This window comes from Lontra canadensis, unplaced genomic scaffold (genome assembly GCF_010015895.1).
Source record: "Lontra canadensis isolate GAN:19392208 unplaced genomic scaffold, GSC_riverotter_1.0 scaffold155, whole genome shotgun sequence".
Classification (NCBI taxonomy): domain Eukaryota; kingdom Metazoa; phylum Chordata; class Mammalia; order Carnivora; family Mustelidae; genus Lontra; species Lontra canadensis.
The window spans coordinates 2,643,692-2,661,934 of record NW_022631149.1 but is presented as its reverse complement, the minus strand read 5'-3'; the positions used below and the strand labels follow the sequence as shown (position 1 = coordinate 2,661,934).

General features: G+C 47.6%; 1 protein-coding gene across 2 annotated transcripts in view; it reads left to right on the top strand.

Annotated features, from left to right (window-relative positions):
- The first annotated feature begins 954 nt into the window (after positions 1-954).
- The window catches only part of LOC116859457 (A-kinase anchor protein 17B), a 28,389-nt gene continuing 11,100 nt past the window's right edge, over positions 955-18,243 (top strand). Inside the window, exons 1-3 of one of the 2 annotated variants that reach the window (XM_032844767.1) lie at positions 955-1,227; positions 2,754-2,832; positions 7,211-7,315. The gene's annotated coding sequence lies outside the window, so the exon portion shown is untranslated. The remainder of the gene's footprint in view (positions 1,228-2,753; positions 2,833-7,210; positions 7,316-18,243) is intronic. The other variant, XM_032844768.1, reaches the window with a different exon arrangement.

The following is an 18,243-nucleotide window of genomic DNA, read 5'->3' as shown; positions in this document are numbered from 1 at the left end:
TATGCAGAAGGGTCTGTGTCCTGGGGTTTGGCGGTTGGGGGGCCCGGGAGAGACTTCTTTCCCAGCTTCTGCTTTTGAAAGATAATAAAGGAAGTGGCGTAAACTCAAAGAGCCTTGAACTCAGTTCTTTGGAGCAACAGAGCCTGGAAGAACTGTGGGGCCAGATTTGTCTTCAAATTGTTGGGCCCTTGTGGGAAGAGGGGCAAAGCTGGCTTTGTGTGGATTCAAGGGGGCGGAATTTATCAGGGGGCCGGTTTCACTAAGCCTCGTGCTACCCAAGGAGCTGTTCAAGGTGTCAGTGAGTCTTTGTCACGGGAAGTCGTCCAGCCTAGAGGGCAGAGCCCCTGTACACAGCACAAACAACAACAACAAAACGCAAACCAAACACGCAGCATTGCGGGGACAGTCAGTGGATGACCTTCGAGATTCCTGCTGACCCTGTGATGTGCAAGTACTGGCCAGGCGCGCGTACGTTTTGCGGCAGCCCTGCTGGGGAACGAGAAGGACAACAGTACCTCTCTCATTAGCTTTTGAAATACTCACTTATTCAAAAGAACAGGTCGCGTGGGGGGTCGGCAGAGCAGGTGAGATGCAGCCTTGAAATCACTGTAACTTCGTGCGGGGGGGAGGTGGGGGCGGGGGGAGCCTGGGCACAGCCTCGCCATCGTCAGGAGCAACCGCGCAGTGGGATAAACTTTGGCTGCAGCTTTGCCGCACGAGAGGGGCGGGGTTACTTGAACGGGTCCTCAGGAGAAGGAGATTGGCCCCGGGGGAATCGAGAGGGCGGGACTAGCCCATTGTTGCCATTGGTCCTGCGGGCCAGTTGAGGGATGGCAGCGAGGGGGCGGAGCCGGCCAGAGGAGGCAATTGGTTTGGCGAGAGCCCACCAAGGGGAGCGGGCGGGCGGGCGATTCCGCAGCTAGGAGCCGGGAGCCCGGGGCCGGGAAGCCGCCGCGGCCAGCCCAATAGGGCCGCAGCCGGGCGAGGGGTGCACGGGGCGTTGGCACGGGGGCACGCGCGTGCGTCGCTGACTTGGATGCGGCGGGGACGCTTGTGCGCGGGGTGCGCTCGACGCGAGCCATTCAACAGCTGGCCTCGCGGGCCACAGTCGCAGGGAGCGACCGGGAGCGTTGGCGGTTGCGACTGCGGCGGCTGAAGAGAGGCGGCGGGAGTTCCGCCACCCCAGCGGGGACCCGAGTGGAGACGCGGCGGCTCCTTAGACTCCCGGTAAACGTCCCCCGCTCGGCTCGAGGCAGGCAGGCGGCCACGTCCCGCTGCGTCTCGGCCCGCTGGGCGCCCCGGCCTAGGGGAGCTGCGGTCCCTTGCAGCCAGAGCCACGCGGGGCCCTCGGTGGGGACAGGGGAGGGGATGCGCGGGAGACCCGGGCCACCCCAGCTGCCCCTGCAGCGTCAGGTTTTCTGGAGATGTGCTTGGGCTGTTCCCCTGGTCCTTTCCCTGCTCCCTTAGAACGTGCCGCACCTCCTCAGGCCCTGGCGCCACACTAGGGGGCGCTCTCGCACCCTCTCCGGCGCTCCCTCGGGCCCCTCTTCCAGCAGAGGTCACTTGAGGCACTCCTCTGGGGTACGCTGTCTGTGGCATTCCGCTTATGGGAACTGAAGGTGCCCTCTCCTGTTCGATCCACACGCCGGGGGCCAGGGCTTCCTCCCCCTGCTAGGCCGGCACTTATTCAATTAATCATTAGCAGGGCTCCTCCCCCTCTGTCTCGCTGAAGACCCGGTCCATGGCTTCAGGGACTTGACAAGAGTATCGCTTGAGGTTTTGGTACGGGTGGAATAATACCATTTCCAGTCTGACTGGGAGAGCAGGACTCACCCACAAGGCTCGAAGCACCGGGTCCTGAGCTTGGGTTGGGGGTCAGCGGGGCGAGGGGAAGAAGCAAGTTGGAGAGGCCCGAGCTGTAGGGGAAACTACCATTCTCCAACTGGGGGGTGGTGCGGTTGGGGGGGGAGGTGAGGTAATTGGGGGTAGTCTTGGTCCTTGGGACCCGCGTCTTCACATTTGTTCTCCTGCCTTTTCTGCGATTTTTTTTTTTTTTTTGAAGCCAACCATTACTGGAGAACTTTCCAGCGTGGCTAACGCTGAGGCATGACTTACTTGTGTTGGGAACACTGGCTTCTTATCTTTCAGGTCTCTTCATTTTCCCTGTGTCTTTTCTAGTTTGAGAATAGGGTCTCAAAGATCATGCCCACGTTGTGCTTTTTTCCCTGCCTACTCTGCTCATAACTTTGCAACTTCCTGCTGTGGAAGTAGTGCGAACTTGTACACCGTGATCCACGGAGCTCAGTCCTCAGGCTGAGGAAGCCACTCCTTGGGATCCTCTGGTCGGGACCTCTCAAGGGTTTTTGCGTGTTTGTTTTTTGGTTGCTTTTTAAAGAACTCGGCCTTCCAGGAGTCACATTTTTCTGTGCCCTGTTTTTGTTTGTTTCGGAGGGAGTCACTCAAAGCCCTGGTAACTGGAAACACGGGCTAAATTGCACAAAGGTGTTTTTACTCCGATTCTTGTTAAGCCCAGAGAAAAGTGAAAAGTGACAAGTGGGATAAGCCCGCAGGCACCGGGGCCCAGGAGATCCCAGCCATGGTGCTTGTTGGAGGATGAATGGGCCTGATGAGGTGGAGTCACGCTGGGGGTGGGAGATAGGACCTGCAGAAGCCATCCCGCTCCCGTTGTGAGCCACGGGCTTTCCATTTAATCCCAGCCAAAGTGACACTTGCCATGTGGCCCATTTGTCCAGGGTTCCCCCATCGTACACTCGTGTGAAGAGAGTGGACCCTGACTGGATTCGTGTCTCATCTCCAGCATCAGAAGAAAAGGTGAGGAGCTGAGAGCAGGGACTGTGAAGGTGGCGGTGTGGGGGAAGGGGAGAGGCTGTTTCTCTCTGTCACTGGCTCTGGCTCCGTGTGGCTCTTCCCAGCATGCATTTCTGCTGCTGCTCGAGAGGGGGACTTCTATGGAGTCGTTTCAGAGCCAGGGTTGTGTTACTTGTGCAACTCTCGGATGTGGTGTCCGCTTGGGCCTCTGTGAGTTCTAGGTTATGGCCAACGTGCTCCTGGAACGTTAAGAAGCGTTAAAGCCAAGCTGGGAACTGAGGTAGACCAACGCCGGGGGCTCAGCCTGAGCAAATGGGGGCTGTGTGGAATCCACTGGTGCTTTGCCCAGAAGAGACAGCGTAAGGCTGCAACACTTAGAGGAGGAGGGGGAGGTCGGCCATAATAGGAAGAAGGGCTCACAACAGCTTAAGGATGTTATTTGTATCGTTTGCCTTAATCCTTCCCGATTTCCGGAAGTTAGGCACTATGATGAACCATCTTTGGAAGCTTAGAGAAGTTTGGTAAATCATCCAGGGGCTTGAGGGCAGAGCCTGGATTTGAACCCGGGCCTCCTTGACATGAGCCCTTGAGCTCAGAAGCACTGTCCTGTTTCTTGCTACAAAGGCTTCCTAAAGGAGGCGGGAGGTGAGCCAGGCTTTATTTATTTATATACCCAGAGAGAGAACGTCTGGCTGAGGGGTTCACTGGTTTTGAGTTTGGAGGAGCTCAAAGAAGGCTGGCCCAACTAGAATGGGGAAGGAACGCAGGAAGACGATGAACTGTAAGGCTGCTGAGGTGGGGGTGGGGGGGCTTGTGTTTTGGAGAGCCTGGCCAGGAACTTGGGATTTGATGTCGTAGGAATTAGGGAGTTGCTGGGAGTTTTTCACCAAGGAAGAGCACAACGAAACCAGTGTCAGTCCCTGGGTAGGCCCTCCGTGGGTCCCTGAGCCTATCCCCCATCCCACTGTTTCTTAAGAAACTTGCCAGGTTGTCAACATATTTAACTCTTGTTTTTTAATTTCCTGAACCCTCAGGGAGTACCAGTTGCCTGCAACCAAACAGATTCCGGGGTTCAGTGTTTAGAAGGAGCAAGCTAGGAAAGGGGCCCCAGATCAGCCTCAGATGGGTGTGCCTCAGCCTGCACAATATTTAAAAAAAATATTTATTTACTTATTTGAAAGAGTATGAGTGAGAGAGATCACACAGGGAGAGGGAGAAGCAGGGTTCCCGTTGAGCAGGGAGCCTGACACGGGGCTCAATCCCAAGACTCTGGGATCACGACCTGAGCTGAATGCAGACGCTTAACCTGACTGAGCCACCCAGATGCCCCCAGCCTGCACAATATTTTAAAAAGCCATTGAATTAGGGGTCCACACTGAAAAACCAAAAGATTGGCTCAGTCAGTGGAGCGTGCAACTCTTGATCTCAGGGTCGTGAGTTTGAGCCCCATGTGGTGGGTAGAGAGCTCAATAAAAATTGGGATTTCCAGTTTCTCTAGAAATATCAGAAGGCTTGATCCACGTTCTAGCTGCAGGGGGCAGAGCTGTACTCGGCAGACTCCCTCAGCTGGGGCCCAGTCCTGGGACACCCGCCCCCCCACCGCTGTGGGCCCCAGACCACTGCTCTAGGGAAACAGGCCCCCGCTCAGGAAGACTGATTCAAGGTAAGCTTCTGGTCTCACTAATCGCTGGACATGTAGTAGAGCCGACTCTGGAATGGGAATAAAGGCTCCCACATAGGGAGATCGGTGTCATTGGGGATGGTCTGGTGTGCTGGCCAGGACCTGAACGTTACCCACGAGGGTAGTGGGCTGGGGCTTTGAAGCCCATGATGCGAGGGCCCCAAGGAGACATTTCGGCAGGCCTTGCTGTTCCCGTTCTCATCCTTCACTTGAGCTCAGGTTTTCTTTCTGCTGCCTACCTGGTGGGTAGAGCGAGTAGGTGGAAATGGTAAAAAGAGTTCAGGGGGAGAAAAACAAGTCAGGAACAATGACCTAGAGACTAGCGTGTTCAGCATGTTAATCCCCAAGTCCCCGAGGGTGCTCCCTGCGTGCTGGAGGGACAGGCATAAGCCATTTCCCCACCCTGGCATTTGGGTGGCGGGCTCTTCATTGTGCGGAGGATGCTTAGCACCTCTGGCCCCCAGCCAACCATGTGGCAGCAGTGTCCTTCCGTCTTCCAGCTCCTGGGACAACCTGTACAACCCCCTGTTGCTACACGCGTCCGGCGGTCTTGAAGCAGGTGGTACTAGCCCTTTGGAAAAGCATAGAAGCATATTCCTGGGGCCTCCGACACCCCTTTTGTGTGAAAGGATATTCACACCCTTTTCACTTCCCTGTGGCCCAGAAGTATCCTCTGCGTGTCATGGCACTGGCCATTTTATTCCTCACGTTCTGGTTTGTCTTCATTTCTTTTTTTCTCCAGACTCCGTTCTTTGGGGGTGACTCCTCCCCATAGCCCCCCCGCAAAGGGTCTTCAACGGAGTAGTTGCTCCGGAGGTCCACTGGGTGGCTCTTGACGAACTTCGTTCCCTGATGACCATGAATAGCTCCAGAAGCCCGAAGGAGCATTTCGCCGTTCAGCTCTAGGTGCTGTCATTGGTATTTTCAATACAGAAGTAACACCATTGAAATGTAGCAGACATGCCTCGTCTCCGAGGTAACGGTTAGCCTTACGAAGTTCCCGCCACGTGCCAGAACCCCAGACATGGTTCTAGGCTCTGAAGATGAGCTGGTGACCCAGACGAATGCCGTCCCCGCCCTCAGGAAAATTCCAGACTGGGGATGAGGGCTGGGCAGGTGCATGCGACAGGCCACGTTAACAAGCACACGTGATACTTGAGCCTGTCACTGTTACAGTGGAAATAAGATGGGTGCTATGCTCCATCAGGGTTGGGGGTGAGGCAGGGGGGCTGGGCTATTTAAGATAGTGCTCAGGGAAGGCTTCTCTGAGGAGGTGATGTTTAAGCCAGAGATCCAGAGCAGTGGAGGAGAAGGGTACAAAGTGAGTAGAAGCAAGTGAGCAGGGCCTGGCTTTTGAGGGTAAGCAGTTTGAATGGTGTTCGGAGCATGATGAGAAGCCATTGGAGGGTTTTGAACAGAGTGACATGATCTGATTTGAGGTTTTAAAAAAAAATCATTTTGCCTGTCACTTAGTAGAGACTCTGTGGGGGCGGGATAGCAGGAGAGACTAGTTGGGAGGCTGTGGCAGTAAGCCACATTCCAGATGGTGCGGGCTTGCACCCCAGCTGGGTGTGGGTGCAGCCGCAGTGGTGGATGTGGCCTTGGAATGTGGCAAAGCTGGGGTCAGGAGGACTCAGCTCAAAGGTCGAATGTGAGGGGAAGGGAGGGACAGCTCCAGGTCTCGAACCTGAGCGCCTGGGTGGAGGGTGGCTCTGGTTAGGGACATGGGAATCACTGGGTGGGGGGGTGAGGCAAGCGAGGGCAGAGAGCAGATTGCAGGGCCATGGAACTTAAGAGTTCTGTTGTACTTATTAGCTTGGGAGGTGAATGGGACCTTCAGCTTGGGGACATCGAACAGGCTGTGGATTATCAACATGGGCTGGGATCCAACCTTTGATTTCTATTTAAAAGCATAAAAAATGAAGTGCAAACTCAAGTCATTTCAGGTAGGCCCTTTAATACTGCTGATGTCACGATAAAGTGCCATCATCTTTCACAGGATCAGTTGGCCAATCTGTCATGAGCTATGTAAGCCCATTCATGCCCTTCGACGTGGTGACATGTTTTGAGGAAACGATGTGTTAAGAGACGTGAACAAAGAATTTCGTAGTGGTCCCCTTTCCCACGGCGGTAGAATAGAGTAGCAGTGGTACCCCTTCAGAAGGAGTGCTCTTTCAGTCAAAAAGAATAATTGGGGGGTGCCCGGGTGGCTCAGTTGGTTAAGCAGCTGCCTTCAGTTCAGGTCATGATCCCAGGGTCCTGGGATCAAGCCCTGCATCGGGCTCCCTGCTCTGTGGGAAGCCTGCTTCTCCCTCCCCCACTCTCCTTGCTTGTGTTCCCTCTCTTGCTGTGTCTCTGTCAAATAAATAATTAAAATCTTTAAAAAAAAGAATAATTGGAAAATGCAAATCCCCAGAGACAGGGAATTAGCTAACCAAATACACAGCAAGTCTCTCCAGTACTTCCATATAGAGCTTCTCCCTATATAGAATTTCCACGGAAATTTGCGGCGGCCGTGGAAAAGGAGAAGCACATTGACCATGTTGCTATTAAACAGATACAAAAGCGAGATTGTGATGGTCTGTAAGCACAGCTGTAAATCTCAGTGCTCTCTGTGCCCAAAGTCATCAATATCCAGGTGCCTTTTTCTTTCAGACCGTTTCACCTGCTGTTGACTCCATTCCCCTTTCTCTCTGACAGTGTCCCCGCGGTTCAGATGCCACGACGTAGCAGGCTACCGTGATGAGTTCCCACGAACTGTGGCTTCTCCAGTCGGTCCTTCCTTGATCACATTTCTACCAGAAGGTATTGGGGAATATCGTCTTCTGTAGGACTTGTGGTCAAATAAGTTCGCCTTGGGATTATGAAAAGGTTGGGAGATAACTGCAGCTCTCAGGAATTGCTCAGTTGTGCAAAGCCCCGTCCCATGTAAGGCTTGCTTTTCCCCTGTAGGGGGTGACGGGCGGGCGGGGATTTTGCTGGTCATTTTCAGATGGGAAGGGTAACCGGGAGAAGGAAAACATTGGTGATGTCATGAGACGCACGGGATAGGCAAAACCTGTCCCGTGCCTGTCACGGGATAGCAGGAGAGACTCATGTGCATGTACATGCACACACACACACACACACACACACACACACAGGAATACTACTCAGCCATAAAAAAGAATGAGATCTTGCCATTTTTAACAACGTGGATGGACCTGGAGGATATTATGCTCAGTGAAATAAGTCAGAAGGAGAAAGACAAATACCCTTTGATACCACTTATAAGTCAAATCTAAAAACCAAGCCACACGAAGACAAGCAGAATAAAACAAAGCGAAACCAAATTCCTAGATATGGAGAACAGATGAGCGGTTACGAGAGGGGAAGGGGGATGGGAGAGGAGCAAAAGGGGTACAGGGGGTCAAGTGTAGGGTGATGGATGGTAATAAGATTTTTGGGAGCCGTCACTTTGTAGTGCGAACAGATGTCAAATGACAGGGTCATACACCTGAAACTTAATAATTTAAAAAAATGTTCCAACTGAACTCTCCCTTAGGGCAGATCTTCGTTGAGAAACTCCCTTAGCAAGACTCCAGAATCCTGTGGTCATCACTAATTTATCATTGCTACGTGGTTGTGGGTCCCCAGAAGTCCCTTTCTGTCTGTCCCCAAAGCCCCCAGTGCCCCTCTAAGCCCGCTGGGACCATCTTGATTTGCAGTCATTTGATGGACCCTGTGTGGTCTCTGTTTCTGCTATTGCGACACTGAGTGCCACTCATTTTAATGATGTGATCTTTGATTATGTCAAGATCAGAGCATACGGTCAGCCTCAGTCTGAAAGTTGGGGTTTGGGTTAATGATGCGTCAGACACGTGAATGTTTATCCGTGACCTCTTGACTCGAGAGCTAGGGAATATTTCTCTTTGTTCAGGAGTCCCTGTGATTCTGTACTGGCCGGGAAACTGGAAAGTGGCCAGGAGGCTTTGACCTGAATACATTTTGGCTGCCCCACTGACTATAAATACATTGATATAATCTCATCCATCTTACATGTGTTCAAAATGACTAACTTTAAAGTTCAGAGGCCTGGAAGGAAACAGAAAGAGGATATGCAGTTGTGCAGATTGTCCACTTCCTTTCCCCCCCCCACTGTTTTTAAAAAAACACGCCTCGTTGACGCGGCCTTTCTAGCACTCTGATAGCAAATATTTATGAGCATGAGGAAAAGCAGGAGAGGGTGAATGACACATCCTTAGCTTATGATTGAAATGCTTTTAAGGTTGTAAAGTTATACTTCTGATCTAGAAGCCCCAAGACATGGGGCGCCTGGGTGGCTCAGTCGTTAAGCATCTGCCTTTGGCTCGGGTCATGATCTTGGGGTCCTGAGATCGAGCCCTGCGTGGGGCTCTCTGCTCCGTGGGGAGCCTGCTTCTCCCTCTCCCACTCCCCCTGCTTGTGTTCCCTCTCTCGCTGTGTCTCTCTTTCTGTCAAACAAAATGAATAAAAATCTTAAAAAAAAAAAAAGCCTGAGGCAGAACAAAGGACTCTCTCTGAGTATCTTCTGAAGAGAAAGAAGGTGTCAGAGTGGCTTTGGGTGCAGACCTGGCAGAATTTCTGTCATATCCACTGCTGGTCAAAAGAACCTCTTTACACTTGTGGAGACGTCTCAAGACCAGTTTCTTTTTTCTATTCTCTTATCCTATGCTGTTTGGTCAGTTTTGCCACTAGGTGTGGAGACAAGGAGGATGAGGCAGACGGGTGGCTAGAGAAAGCAGTCTTTTTCTCTGCGAATCTGCTAGAAACATTCTGGCATTGGGAGCAGGTTGAGTGAAATGCCTCTGTACACAAGATACGGCTGGAATGCACACTGTGTAAACGTTACTGAATGACTATCATTTTTGGAGGTTGGAGGAGCTCTTGTTTGACCCTGCAAAGCGGTTAAAGAGTAAGCTTCCTCAGAAGTGTTGCTTTTATTTATTTTTTTAAGATTTTATCTATTTATTTGACAGAGAGGGATCACAAGTAGGCAGAGAGGCAGGCAGAGAGGGAGGAGGAAGCAGGCTCCCTGCTGAGCAGAGAGCCCGATGCAGGGCTCGATCCCAGGACCCTGAGACCATGACCTGAGCCGAAGGCAGAGGCTTTACCCCTCTGAGCCACCCAGGTGCCCCAGAAGTGTTGCTTTTAATCACAGGACTAGAAGAAAGGTGTGGGCATGGGGTGGGGTAGAGGGGGAGATTGGGGAGGTCATGGTGGAACACAAGGGAATGTGAGAAGAGTTAAAATTACTATTAAAATTCAGCTTTCAAAATCTGTGGAGGCCTAATTATGGCGTTCCTTGCCATCTGGGCTTGGTTGATACAAAGCTCTCAAACCTTTGTCGAATAAAGTGATCCGGGCTGCTGACAGTGATGGGTGAAAATGGTGGGAAAATTGTCATTGAATTCTACCATCACTGTCAGTGGAAGCACAGATATATGAAAGGGGAATTTAAAGCCAATTAGGTTGTGCTAGAGAACCAATTTTGTCATGGCCTAACAACTTGATCTCAGTGATTCCATCTATTTTAATTAGATATAGTTATATAGATATAATTAGATATAGTTTAATTAGATATAGTTATATATATAGTGTATAAATATGCATACAGTATAGAGCTATATTCTATTTATTCTACTAAATAATTATCTCATTTAGAACAGATTGTCTTCTGAATGTTTATTTGGTTTAAACAGGGTCAAAGACAGGGATTGTATGGGGGAAAGCATAAGCCTTCTTAGATCTATTTTTCAAGAGCAAAGTAGGGCCCTGTACAGCTTTTTAAAACATTTTTTAATTTAAATTCAATTTAGTTAACATACAGTATATTATTAGTTTCAGGGGTAGAATTTAGGGATTCGTCAGTTGCATACAACACCCTTGCTCAGCCCAGCAAGTGGCCTCCTTCCTGCACATCACTCAGCGACCCCAGTCCCCCAGCACCCATGGGCCCTCTGCAGTTTTAACTAGATTCAGGGACTTGGCACATTGAAACTTGGAGTTGAGAAACTATCGTGACTTCGAAGAAAGCATCTGTTAGTTGAGTGCTACATGTAACTCTGAATGTTTTCCAGAAACATCTGTGTGCTTTTGCTCTAAAATAAACCAGTTGTGACTTAAACATTCTGCAGCCAGATCAGTGGTTGCTGGGGGCGGGGGAGGGGTTATGAAGGGGCACGAGGAACTACTGGGGGTTGGCAAGCATTTTCACTGTCTTGATTGTGGTGATGGTTCCGTAGGTTTGTGAACCTAGGTCAAAACTCATCAAAGTGTTTTGGTACAAGTGCAGTGTGTTATGTTATGAAACATGGCCAAATGCTTCCTCGTTATCCGATGTTCTAATCTTCCAGGCTTCGGTCATAACCCACATAGACTTTGGTTGTGGGCTCAGGTGCCTGTTGGCCTTTCCGGTGATGGCAGATGGAGGGGTGTCTCCGACTGGAGAAGGGAGATGCTGTTTCATGACTGTTTTGATCCTTTCTGGGCAAGTTTAGATCAGCAGCTGTGAACTGCTTACTTTTCATTGTTTATCATCATGTGAGTTTCCTCTTTTTCATAAACAATTTTAATATTAGCCGTGGGCACTGGGCTGGCTCAGTCAGTAGAGCATGTGACTCTTAATCTCAGGGTTGTGAGTTCAAGCCCCACATAGGGTATGGAACCTACTTAAAAATTTTTTAAAAAACCCAAAACACAAAACAGCTTTAATACAAAATGAACACATGCTTATTGCAAGTACTGCAAAATCAAAGCAATAAGCGTACAGAGTGAAAAGGGCAAACCCATTCCTTTCCTCTACTGTCAGTTCATTTCCCAGGGGAAATAGTGTTCACAATGGGATGTCCCTCTTCACAGACTTTATGTGTAGAAGGCATGGACACACCCATGCATGTGTACTGATATTTCATTACTTTAGTATATTACTTTTAAAAAACAAGATCACATTGTACATTATTATCCTGCAAATTGTTTTTTTTTAAGATTTTATTTATTTATTTGAGAGAAAGAGCACGAGCAGGGGGAGGGGCAGAGGGAAGAACAGACTCCTCGCGGGACTCCATCCCAGGATCCCGGGACCATGACCTGAGCGGAAGGCAGACGCTTCACTGACTGAGCCACCCAGGCTCCCAGTCTTGTAACCTGCTTTTAGTTTTTCCCTGTAATGAGTATCATCGGCATCCTTCCATGTTAGGAAGTACAGACGTAGTCCTCCCTCCCTTTCTTCCTTTCTTCTTTCTTCCCTCTTCATCTCCCTTCTCCTTCTTCCTCCTCCCTCTGTCTCTCCTTCTTGTCTTCAGGGTGGCAATCCTCCTCTTCTCCCTTTGTTTTTTGTTAGTTTTTGGCTGAGGTCTCCTTAAGGAAAAAGCATCACAACAGGAATTATTGGACACCTATAAGCTAGGAACTGTCTAGTTAATTTTTAGTGATCTGTCAGAAGTTGCCAGTGACATCACTATAGCATTGAAGCCATTGAATCCATGACATACATAAAAAGCCTACTTCTTGGTACAGACTAGGTCCTATATAGATATATCTATAGTTGAGAGATGGGCGCAGAGGGAGAGGGAGAGAATCTCAAACAGGTGCCACACCCAGTGTGGAGCCTGATACGGGGCTCGATCTCATGACCCTGAGATGATGACCTGAGCGCTGAAATCAAGAGTCAGACACTTAACTGACTGCACCACCTGGTCGCACCCCTCCACCCCCCCCACCCCGCATGCACACGTGTTCTTGCTCTCTATATATATTCTACAAGTTTTTAATTGTAGTGTAATTAACATACCATGCTATATTAGCTTCAGGTATACAACATATCGATTCACCACTTTTCTATGTTACTCAGTGCTCACCACAACAAGTATTGTCCCCGTCTGTCACCAAGGAACGTATGCCATCATCCCATCCTGGGATTTTATCCTAGGGCAATAGTTAACAGAAGTCTGACTCTAGATTCACAAAGATACGTATTAATAATAATAATAATGGCCCATATTTATTAAGTGCTTACTGTGTGCCAGGCACCATTTTAAGCACATTACAATTATTTACTCTGTTAGTCCTTGCATCAGCTAAATTACATGCTGTGATTGTGATACTTATACTAAAATGAACACACCAAAGTATAGAGGACTTACACAGTTTGCCCTGAATCACAGAGCTAGTAAGTGATAAGAGTTGGGGCTTAAATCCCAGCAGTGCTGTTCTGGAACCCAGTCTTATCCCTATGCTGGGTACTACCTCAGCGTTCACGCTGGCAGTGTCCACAAGAGAAACAAAGTGAAAATAACCCAGACCCTCCACGAGAGGAGCGGTTCTAGAAATTATGGTAAGACCCTTCATAAACAAAACATTTCTAGAACAGTATTTCCAATTCTTGGCATCATCCCCCAAAATTCTGACTCAGGAGGCCTGAGGCAGGACCCTGGAATTTTTATTTAAGACAAGCCTATCTGGGGGGCCCTGGGGGGCTCAGTCATTAAGCGTCTGCCTTTGGCTTAGGTCATGATCTCAGGGTCCTGGGATCAAGCCCTGCATTGGGCTCCCGTCTCGGTGGGAAGCCTGCTTCTCCCTCTCCTACTCCCCTTGCTTGCATTCCTGCTCTCGCTGTCTCTCTGTCAAATAAATAAATTAAAAAAAAAAGACAAGCCTATTTGCATGCAGGTGATTCACATGACTGTATTTTGTGAAACACAGCAACAGACCATAAAGTGCTTGAGGTCAGGGAATCCAGACAATCCTTCTTAAAACCCCAGCACCGAAGGAAGCACATAGAGCAGAAGACATGCTCATCTGTCTTGAGCTGAACATCGCTGAGTCTCTTTCCCCACTCTCTAAATGAGGGTGTTCCCCAGGGCTGTGTCCATGGCCACCTTTTTTCTGAATTTCTCTTTACATGTACATAGCAAGTTACAATCCAAATCACTTTCTCATACAGTATATCCCCTGATCCTTAAAGCCTCAACTGACCCTATAACATGCTCCTAATATTGCCCCCTTTCTTTCTCTCTCCTTCTTTTTTTCCTTTTTTTTAAAATAGTGAGCTCTCTGCCCAATGTGGGGCTTGAACTCACAACCCCAAGATCAAGAGTCCCATGCTCTTCTGACTAAGCCAGCCAGGCACTCTTGCTCCATTTCCTAAAATCATAATCCACACACTCTCCCTGCTTCTCTACTTCTTTTTAAAACTTCAACTTACTATAATTTGGGTTTTTGCCCAAATTACAGCCTCTATGCTGCAAAATTCAGTGGACACTTCTTGGGGTACCTGGCCGGCTCAGTTGGTGAGCATGTGGCCCTTGATCTCAGGGTTGTGAGTTCGAGTCCCATGTTGGGTGTAGGGACTACTTAAAAATAAATTTAAAAAAATTCAATGGATGTTTCTCTATTCTCATCTTACTTGGCCTCTTAGGAATAGTTAATACCATTGACTAACCCCCTTTCTTCACTCCGATGTGTCTGGCTGCTCCTGTCTTCTTGCCGAGGCCTCCTCTGCTAGTCACTGCCAAATGTTGACTTTCCATGGTGATTGGTTCTTTGTTTTCTCATCCCAAGGAGAGCTCATCTACACCAGCCATAGTATTTGACTCATTTTTCTCCAAATTTGATAAGAGCCTTTTTGACATTGCAGGAAAATGGAGACATCTGGCTAAAATATAGACACTTGCTTTAGTCTGTAGAAATCACCCTTGTGAGGGACATGAGGTATACAGTAAATCAAAAGTGATGATTTTTAGTAGTCTTTGTGAATTTAATTTTAAGCAGAATAACTTTTTATTTTTATTTTTTTAAAGATTTTATTTATTTATTTGACAGAAAGAGACAGTGAGAGAGGGAATACAAGTGGGGAGTGGGAAAGGGAGAAGCAGAATCCCCGAAGAGCAGGGAGCCCGATGTGGGGCTCGATCCCAGGACCCTGGGATCATGACCTGAGCTGAAGGCAGACGCTCAATGACTGAGCCACCCAGGCGCCCCTGAAGCAGAAGAACTTTTTAAATAAGATCCATTTATACTTTGAAATGAGTGACTAAAAACACATCAGTTGAAAGTTGGATTACATTAGCAGAACGTTTTATTAAAACTACTATACAAAAAGTCATAACAATTTCTGGACTTTATTCCCATATATACATGGTTTGGACAAAATTATATCCAAATGACACTGTAATAAGCAGCTTTGAGCATTTTTTTTTAAGATTTTATTTATTTGCCAGAGAGAGAGAGAGAGTACACATAAGCAGGCAGAGAGGCAGGCAGAGGCAGCGAGAGAAGCAGGCTCCCTGCCTAGCAAGGAGCCCGATGCGGGACCCAATCCCAGGACCCTGGGATCATGACCTGAGCCGAAGGCAGAGGCTTTAACCCACTGAGCCACCCAGGCGTCCCAGCATTTTTTTATTTTTAAGCTTTGAGCATTTTGTTTTTTAAAGTAGGCTCCATGCCCAACATGGGGCTTGAAATCACACCCCTGAAATCTAGAGTCAAACGCTTTACCTACTAAGCCAGCCAGGCGCCCCATGTTTTTTTCTTATTTTTGATTATTTCTCTAGGATAAGTTTCTAGAGCAGGTTTCTTGATCCGAGGAGATGAGCCTTTTTTTTTTTTATTTGTCAGAGACAGAGGGAGAGAGAGTGAGCGAGCACAGGCAGACAGAGAGGCAGGAAGAAGCAGGCTCCCTGCCGAGCAAGGAGCCTGATGTGGGACTCGATCCCAGGACGCTGGGATCATGACCTGAACCGAAGGCAGCCGCTTAACCAACTGAGCCACCCAGGCGTCCCGAGATGAGCCTTTTTATGAGTCTTGGTTTGTTTTGCTAAATTATTCTAGGAAAGAATGATGTACATTATCTCAAGCAAGACATGAAAGTGCCTGTGTTTTTCTCCCCAAAACTCTCCCAGAAATTGGTTTTTATTATTTGTATTCATTTGTATAAAAACTATTAAGTGGAATTGTGTATCTTGAAATTAATTAATTAAGAGCTAGATGTTTGTATCAGTTAGCTATTGGGTAATAAACCAGCCCCAAACTTAGTGGCTTAAATAATAGTGATTTATTATTTCTCCCAGGTCTATAGGTTGGCTGGACTGTTGGGCTCGCTCAGGGGTTCATGGTCAGGTGGTGGGTTGGCCAGGGTCTGGCTTGATGAGGATGTCTCATCAGCCACCAGGGGGCTCTCTTCCATTTGGTCCAGAATCCTCCAGCAGGCCAGCTCAGGCATGTGCTCCTGGCATGGCAGGGTTCCAGGAGATTAAGGGCCGTTTAAGACCTAGGCCTAGAACTGGCGTTCTGTCACTTTTGCCACATTCTAGTGGTGTGTGTGTGGGGAAAGCCAACTTACATAAAAAAACTGGGGGGAAATAGATTCTATCTCTCAGCAGCGATGACTTGAAGTCACATTGCCGAGTGTGGCTATGGGGCTGGGTGGTAACCTGGGATTATTTTTGTAACTGTTCTACCGTGACATCCAAATGAATGTTGTCCTTCAGAGGTGTCATCTTTCAAAGCTCTAAACTCATTCAACGATGTATGAACAAATTAAAAAAGAAAGAATTAGAGCCTTTATTAGAATCTCCTTTTAAGGGGGGGGGTTGGTTATAAGGCAATTAAGAAAATCAGTTTTTTTTTAAGATTTTATTTATTTATTTGAGAGAGAGAGAGAGAAAGCAGGAGAGGGGGGAAGATCAGAGGGAGAAGCAGACTCCCTGCTGAGTGGGGAGCCGGATGTGGGACTTGATCCTCAGACTCCGGGTTCATGACCTGAGCCAAAGGCAGGTGCTTGACTGACTGAGCCACCCAGGTGCCCAGAAAATCCGTTTGCTTTTTATAGTTACCCATTTTATGCAACATTCTTGATTCTAGGTAATTGTTGACAATTTCTAAATATCAAAGCCATGAAAAAAAGAATTTCCAAATTGACATCCATCAAGACTATTTAAAAGACCGTAACCCAGACTTTGAAATCCATCCAAAAGGAAACATTTTGAGATGTTTAACGCAGAGGCAATAGCGCTGGAATAAGTGGGAAGAGCATGACAAACCTGATTACTTTGAAGTGGTCAACTACTTTGTGTTTATTTTTTTCTGGAATGTTTTTTTAAAAGCTGTTGCTTTAAGGGCGCCTGGGTGGCTCAGTCGGTTAAGCGTCTGCCTTCGGCTCCGGGTCCTGATCCCGGCGTCCCAGGGTCTAGTTTTTCAGCAGGGGACTCTGCTTCTCCCTCTGGCCCTCCCCTATCTCGTGGCTCTCTCACTTTCCCTCTCTCAAATAAATAAATAAAATCTTTTTTAAAAAAAAGCCGTTGCTTTAAATTAGGTTGTATAAGCAAATACCTATTGACTATAGATAAATTTTGGAGTTCAGTATATTGTAGTTGGATATCAAATTAATTTTTCTCCTAAAGGAGCTTAGCGTTAACTCTTATTTAGGTTGCAAATTGCAGCAAACTAACTGAATTTTCTTCTTCGTTTTGCTATTTTGATAATGTTTTTGGAGAAAGAAAACATGCTTGTTTTCATAACATCCCAGTTCAGTGTTGCTATTATAAGAATTCTTAGTACCTTAGTATCTTAGATACAGCCTTTGGAGGCCTTTAAAAAAAACCAGCTTATACAAACTCAAGGAAATTGATATGGCTTGTCCTTTATGGGCAGTTATTTTGTAAATGGATTATTATATGCAACTGATGAATCACTAAATTCTACCCCTGAAACTAATAATACACTATATATGAACTAAATTGAATTTAAATTAAAAAATTTTTAAAAATTATGCACCTATAAAGTTAACTAAGATTTAATAGTAAATTTTGTGTTAGAATTTCCATCAGCTACCCGTATATGTTTGAGTCTAAACCTCTCTGAAGTTGACATTAGTGAGAAGCTCGGGTTATATGGACTCCGAATGTATACACTTTAGGAAGAACTCCTTTATTGGGAAGTGCTCTTTGAAGTCAGCAAATAGGAGCAGAAATCCTCAATTCCCAGTATTAGCGATCTTACTCACCTCGGGGCAGCTTGAGAAAGTTTGTTAATAGGAAATGCCAGGTAGCACTCATGTTTGGGAGGTTTTCCAGTCCCAGAATAGAGGGCAAATTCATTTGGTCACTCATTAGAGGAGGTTGTCTCTCCTGTGCTTGAACTTAGAGTTCAGTTTAGTTCATGTCAATAGACTGGAGGCATCCGAGCCGATGTGTCCACGTACGACCTAGAATGCAGAGTCAGGTGTGTGTTCGTGAATGCCCTGTTTCTGTAGCACCCCCAGCCAGTTCTTATGGGATTCTGCCTTTGAGAGCAGTCACTCAACAGACTTGGCATCCTGCTGTCTCAATGTGTGGGCAAGTCATTTCATTTTCCTGAATCTGTGTGAATTTCCCCATCTGTAAAAACAGGCATGACAGTGCCCACTCACAGGTTGCTTCACGAATCAGATGAGATAAAGTGAGACTATTGCCACGAATAAATAACCAACATAGCTTGTGTTTATTGAGAAATTCCTGTGTGCCAGGCGCTATTCTAAGGATTTCACATGTACCTGCTCAACAAATCCTCTTGGAAATCCTAGAATCTATTTTTCAGTGAAGGAAGCTGAACCGCAGTACGGTTGATCCTTGGAAACAGCATGAGTTTGAACTGCATGCGTCCACTTATATGTGGGTTTTTTTTTTTTTCGATAAATACAATGGTGTAAATGTATTTTTCCTTATGATTTTTTTAAA